This window comes from Capsicum annuum, chromosome 6, assembly GCF_002878395.1.
Source record: "Capsicum annuum cultivar UCD-10X-F1 chromosome 6, UCD10Xv1.1, whole genome shotgun sequence".
NCBI lineage: Eukaryota > Viridiplantae > Streptophyta > Magnoliopsida > Solanales > Solanaceae > Capsicum > Capsicum annuum.
Genome location: NC_061116.1, coordinates 3,224,402 through 3,231,402, shown reverse-complemented (window position 1 = coordinate 3,231,402; position 7,001 = coordinate 3,224,402). Strand labels below are relative to the sequence as shown.

Sequence of the window (7,001 nt, the reverse complement as noted above, 5' to 3'; positions counted from 1 at the left end):
GGTTTTAGGGGTGGGACTGGGGTCCAGGCGTATTGTGGGTAAAAAATCAATCGGGACCAGCCAGAAAGGTTGGGGATCTTTCCATTATGTTCCGTTTAAATTTTGTGGCCATTTGAGTGGAGAAATAGGTGAAATAGCATGAACGGGGCATTTTCGGGCCAAATAGGTGTGCTATAGCCCATAGTTTTGGGGTTGGGCCAGGGGTTCGGACGTGTTGTATGCCAAAAATCAATTGGGGCATGTCAGGTAGGTTGGGGATCATCCCAGTGTGGTTCGTTTAAATTTTTGTGGCCATTTGGGTGGATAAATGGGCAAAATAGTGCGAACGGGGCATTTTTGGGCCAAATCGATGTGCTATAACCCACAGTTTTGGGAGTGGGCCCGAGTTTCGGGCGTGCTGTGGGTCGAAAATTGATCGGAGCATGCCAGGGAGGTTGAGGATCGTCCTAGTATGGTCTGTTTAAATTTTTGAGGCCATTTGGGTGGACAAACAGGCAAAACGGGTTATTTTCGGGCCAAATCAGTGTGCTCTAGCCCACGATTTTGGGGGTGGACCCAGGGTTCGGGAGTGCTGTAAGTCGCAAATCGATCAGGGCATTCCAGGGGGGATTGGGGATCGTCCCAATGTGGTCTGTTTAAATATTCGTATCCATTTGGGTAGACAAATGGACAAAACAGCGCGAACGGGGCATTTTCGGGCTAAATCGGTGTGCTATAGCCCACGGTTTCAGGGGTGGGCCCGAGGTCCGAGCGTGCTGTGGACTAAAAATTGATTGGGGCATTCCAGGAAGGTTGGTGAACATCCCAGTGTGGTCCATTTAAATTTTTATGGCAATTTGTGTGGATAAACGGGCGAAACGGTGCGAACGGGGCATTTTAGGGCCAAATCGGTGTGCTATAGCCCACGATTTTGGGGGTGGGTTAGGGATCCGGGCGTGCTGTGGGCCAAAAATTGATTGGGGCATGCCAGGGAGGTTAGGATTGTCCCAGTGTGGTCCGTTTAATTTTTCGTGGCCATTTGGGTGGACAAACGGGTGAAATGGCGCAAACGGGACATTTTTAGCCTACTGTTTTAGGTGTGGGCCCGGGTCTGGGCGAATTGTGTGTCGAATATCGACCGAGGCATGTCAGGAAGGTTATAAATCATCACAGTATGGTCCGTTTAAATTTTTGTGGCCATTTGAGTTGATAAATCGGTGTGCTATAACCCACGGTTTTGGGGGTGGGCCCGGGGTCCGGGCGTGCTATGGGCCAAAAATTGATCGGGACGTGCCAGGGAGGTTTATGATCGTCCCATTGTGATCTGTTTAAATTTTTGTGGCCATTTGGGTGGATAAACGGGCGAAATGGCCCGAACGAAACATTTTTAAGCCAAATCAGTATGCTATAGCCCACAGTTTCGGGGGTGGGCTCGGTGTCCGAGTATGTTGTGGAACAAAACTCGACTGAGGCATACCAGAGAGCTTGTGGATCGTCCCAGTGTGGTCCGTTTAAATTTTTGTGGCCATTTGGGTGGACAAACGAGCGAAATAACGCGAACAGGATATTTTTATGCCAAATCGGTGTGCTATAACCCACGATTTTAGGGGTGGGCTCGGGTTTCGGGCGTGCTGTGGGCCAAAAATCGATCGAGGCATGCCAAGGAGGTTGGGGATCATCCCAGTATGGTTCGTTTAAATTTTTGTGTCCATTTGGGTGAACAAACGGGGAAAACGGTACGAACGGGGCATTTTTAGGCCAAATCGATGTGCTATAGCCCACGGTTTTGGGAGTGAGCCCGGGCTCCGGGCTTGCTGTGGGCCGAAAATCAACCAAGGTGTGCCAGGGAGGTTGGGGATCGTCCCAGTGTGGTACATTTAAACTTTTGTAGCCTTTTGGGTGGACAAACGGCCGAAACGGCGTGAACAGGGCATTTTTGGGAGAAATTGGTATGCTATAGCCCACATTTTTGGGGGTGGGCCCAAGGTACGAGCGTGCTGTGGGCCAAAAACTAATCGGGGTGTGCCAAGGAGGTTGGGGATCATCCTAGTGTGGTCCGATTAAATATTTTCGACTATTTGGGTGGACAACTAGGTGAAATGACGCGAACGATGCATTTTTTGGGTCAAATCTGTGTGGTATAGCCCACAGTTTTTGGGTTGGGCACGGGTTTCGGGCATGCTATTGGTCGAAAATCAATCGGGGCATGCCAGGGATGTTGGGGATCATCCCAGTGTCGTCCGTTTAAATTTTAATGGCCATTTGGGTGGACAAATAGGCAAAACAGCGCGAACAGGGTTTTCAGGCCAAATTAGTGTGTTATAGCCCTCGATTTCGGGGGTGAGCCCGGGGTCCGGGCGTGCTGTGGGCCAAAAATCGATCGGGGTGTGCCAGGGAGGTTGGGGATCATCCCAGTATGGTCCGTTTAAATTTTTGTGGCCATTTGGGTGGACAAACGGGCGAAATGGCGCGAACGGGGCATTTTTGGGCCAAATCAGTGTGCTATAGCCCAGAGTTTTGAGGGTGAGCCCGGGGTTCGAGCATGCTGTGGGCCGAAAATTGATCGGGGCGTGCTAAGGATGTTGGGGATCGTCTTAGTGTGGTTCGTTTAAATTTTCGTGGCTATTTAGGTGGACAAACAGGCAAAACGGTGCAAACGGGGCATTTTTGGGCCAAATCGGTGTGCTATATCTCAGGGTTTCAGGGGTGGGCCCGGGGTTCGGGCGTGTTGTAGGTCAAAAATCAACCGAGGTGTGCCAGGGAGATTGGAGATCGTCCCATTGTTTTTCGTTTAAATTTTCGTGGCCTGGGTGGATAAATGGGTGAAATAGCGTGAGCGGGGCATTTTCAGGCCAAATCGATGTGCTATAGCCCACGATTTTGGGTTTGGGCCCAGGGTCCGGGCGTTCTGTGGGATGAAAATCGAGCGGGACGAGCCAGGGAGGTTGGGGATTTCCCAGTGTGGTACGTTTAAATTTTTGTGCCCACTTGGGTGGACAAACGGGCAAAACGACGCGAACGACGCATTTTCAGGATAAATCGATGTGCTATAGCCCATGATGCTCGGGGTTCGGGCGTGTCATGTGATGAAAATCGATTGGGACATGTCAGGGAGGATGGGGATCATCTCAGTGTGGTTCGTTTAAATTTTCGTGAGAGATGCTAGCAATTGAGCAGAACTAGACATGGGAGTTGGTGAATCTACGGAATGGAAAGGAACCCATTGGACTCAAATGGGAGTTCAAAGTCAAGCATCATGCAGACAGGGGCATACAGAGATACAAAGCCAGGCTCGTAGCTAAGGGATATGCATAACATCAAGGTATTGATTATGATGAAACGTTTTCACTTGTTGCTTATTTTGAAACGGTTAGAATACTCTTATATTTGGCCTCTAAATTGAGCTGGCCTGTTTATCAATTTGATGTTAAATCTGCATTCCTAAATGGGGATTCGGAAGAGTAAGTTTATGTTTCCCAACCTGAGGATTTTGTTATTAGTGGCAATAAGAGCAAAGTTAACAAACTCAAGAAGGCACTTTATGGGGTAAAACAAGGGCCAAGGGCATGGTACAATAAAATTAACTCGTACTTTCTGAGGTATGGATTTGAAAGGAGTGATAATGGGCCTACATTGTATGTAAAGAAACAAGGTACGAGTTATTTTTTGGTAGTTTGTCTCTATGTGGATGACATGATTTATGTGGGATCATCTTAAACTTTAGTTGCTGAATTTAAATCTTGCATGATGGAGCTAGAAATGTCAGATTTAGGTATTTTGCAATACTTTCTTGGTCTTCAAGTGAAACTGGTGGAGAATGGGATTTTTATTTCTCAAATGAAGTACGCAAAAGACCTCTTGTTCAAGTTTGTTACGCATAATTGTAAAGTGGCTGCCACACCCATGAATGCAAATGAAAAGTTTCAGCTTGAAGATGGCACAGATCTTGCCGATCCTAGTCACTACAGAAGCTTGATTGGAGGTTTGAACTACCTAACACATACTCATCCTGATATCATGTTTTCTATGAGTATGTTGTCTAGGTACATGCATTGTCCTACCAAGCAACATCTTGGTGCTGCCAAAAGAGTGTTGCGTTATGTTGATGGGACTATTGACTTCGGTAGTTAGTACTCCAAAGTTGCAGATTTCAACTTGATAGGGTACAGTGATAGTGATTAGGCAGGAAGTATAGATAACAGAAAGAGTACTTCTGGAAATGTTTTTAGTTTAGGATCCGAAGTGATTTCTTGGAGTTCAAAGAAACATGATGTGGTTGCATTATCATCATCAGAAGTAGAGTATATTGCTGTAACTTCAGCAGTATGTCAGACCATATGGTTGCAAAGATTGTTGATTGACGTTTTCTATCGGCAGAAGGATGCAACAAAGATATTCTGTGATAACAAGGCAACAATTGCAATGACAAAGAATCCAGTTTTTCACAGCAGAACAAAGCACATTGACATCCATTATAATTTTATTCTTGACCTGACAGCAAAAGATGATATAGAGTTAAAGTTCTGCAGTACAAGAGATCAAATTGCAGATGTCTTCACCAAGGCACTCCCACAAGCCAAGCCTGATCATTTCTGGCAGAAACTTGGAGTTCGTAATTTTGAATCAAGGGGGTGTGTTAAATATTGATTCAAAGGTCGTTAGTGCTTCCTAGTTAGTTGGCAGAGCAACACGTTTGTTAGGAGTCCTAGTTTAGTTAAAGCATATCTCTGTTAGTTGCTAATATTTAGGTTAGTGGATAATTAGTGTCGAGTAAGTGGGTATGTTTTTCAATAAGTGGTTAGGTTTTTTTAATTCCTATTTAAAGAGTCCTATGTAACTTGGTTTAGTTGTATGAATGAAAAGTACGTGAAGTTCTCTACAACTATATTCTTCTTCTTAGACATTTCTCCTCTTTTCTTCAATTCCCCAACAAACTGAACATGGCGGAGGAGCTGGGAAGATATAATCAGACAAATAAAATTTCTTGGATGGTCTTCGACTGCACTTGGTGGAAAGAGTATCAAGAATACCATAGCGAAGAAATGCCTTGGTCCTTTGGTTCTATTTCTAGGCCATGAAGCAAGATCATAGACTTGTATGACCTGGCTGCAGAAACTGAAATGACGTAAGAGGGCACAATTTCCAGCATAACTTTAACCCCACGCAAGCCTCGCTCTCTTCGTCGACATCTAAACCCTGGTTAAAATTTAACCATATCCCAAACTCTGATGACATACAGGCTGATGTTTCTGAAGTTTTCATAAATGTATCTGAACCTTTTTCAGGCTGCAATAAACTCAAAGGCTAGAGTGGGTTTTGGGAGGCCGTGCCAGCCTACCTTCCAACGATATATCAAGTCCACTCCAAAATTATCTCTTTGAATTTAAGCTATCCTACCGTTCAAGTACCTTATATTGGAAAGCTCATCAGCAACTGTCAAAATTTGCAGCGGTTGTGGGTGGGTTCTAGCTTGTGTTTTACTTTTTTATAAAGTTGCATGTTTTCAGCAGCCGAGACTTGATAAATTATCTGTGTTTGTGATAAAAAAGAAAAGTTGATTGTGATTATCATCCGAATATCTTCTGAGTGTTTTGTCTAAGTTGTAAATGCAGAAGTTTCTGAGAGAAGAACAATAATCCTAACTTATTATTTGTTGTGCTATTCTGATTACGCCAGGTATATATAAACAGTGTCAACAAGCTTCAGTGTAATATTGAAATGACATGTGGACTAAAGATTTTCCAGTTATTTAATTCTTGGTCCTACACTTACAATAGTTTTAAAGCTCTTCTGGTCTAGTGGCTCTAATCTGCCTAACTGGTTATCTTACACTTTAAGTCGTTTGGAATGGATGTGATGCATGTGCTAGATTACATTGAAGATAGTGGTCTTCAGGAGATTGTCAACTCTTGTATGGAACTTCAAGAGCTTAGGTTGTTCTCTTCTGATCCATTTTCTCCAGGACCGAATGTATCCTTCACCGAGCAAGTTCTTGTAGCTATCTCAGTGGGCTGCGCTAAGCTTCAGTCAGTTTTATACTTCTGCAGCCAATGACAAATGACGCGTTGGTCACTATTGCAAGGAACCGTCCTAACATGATCCGATTTTGTTTGTGTATTATCGAGCCTCAAACACCTGATTACTCAACCCTTGAACCACTTGATGCTGGTTTTGGGGCCATTGTGCAACACTGCAAGGAATTGCGGCAACATTCTCTTTCTAGCCTCCTTACAAATCGTGTATTTGAGTACATCGGGATTCATGCTAAGAAGTTAGAGATGCTTTCCTTAGCTTTTGCAAGGGATAGCGATCTAGGCCTCCATTACGTTCTCTCTGGTTGTGAGAGCCTCCGTAAATTGGAGATTAGAGACTGCCCCTTTGGTGACGAGGCTCTCTTGGTCAATGCTGCAAAGCTGGAGACAATGTGATCCCTTTGGATGTCCAACTGTTAAGTAAGTTTTGAAGCATGTAAGCTGCTAGCGCAGAAGTTGCCAGGGCTTAATGTTGAAGTTATAGACGAGAGGGGCCACCCGAATACGAGACCAGAAAGTTGCCCCATTGAGAAACTTTGCATATACAGGACAGTGTCAGGAAGGAGGTTCGACACTCCTGATTTTGTTTGGATAATTGCTGAAGATGCATCGTTGACTTCATATAGCAACGGGAATTGCTAGAAAAGACTTTAGGTATTAGTTCTGTGCTAATCTTTCTCCTTGTGTAGTTGCAGTGCTGGTTATGGTGGGGTTGAAGCTCGTGAGCCATCATTTTACCCTTTGTTGAATGACTTCGAAGCAATTAGTCACAAATAATGAGTTTAAACTCTTCATGTTGTGATGTATCACTAAGGACTACTATGTATTTTTTTGGTGGGAGAGGGCTTGTACAACTGTGTATCCTATTTTGTATCATTATGTATCAGTTTGATTTTTTGTAGTGACTTGTTCTTCCGGTGAAATAGTGTCGTAATGTACTTCTGGTTCAACTTTGATTGTAGTTCTCTTTGAAGATTTATGTGAACCCTT

The 7,001-nt window shown here is 44.3% G+C and overlaps 1 pseudogene; it reads left to right on the top strand.

The window, feature by feature from the left end:
• The first annotated feature begins 3,726 nt into the window (after positions 1 to 3,726).
• LOC124899253 lies at positions 3,727 to 6,653 on the top strand (annotated as a pseudogene).
• Positions 6,654 to 7,001: the final 348 nt, after the last annotated feature.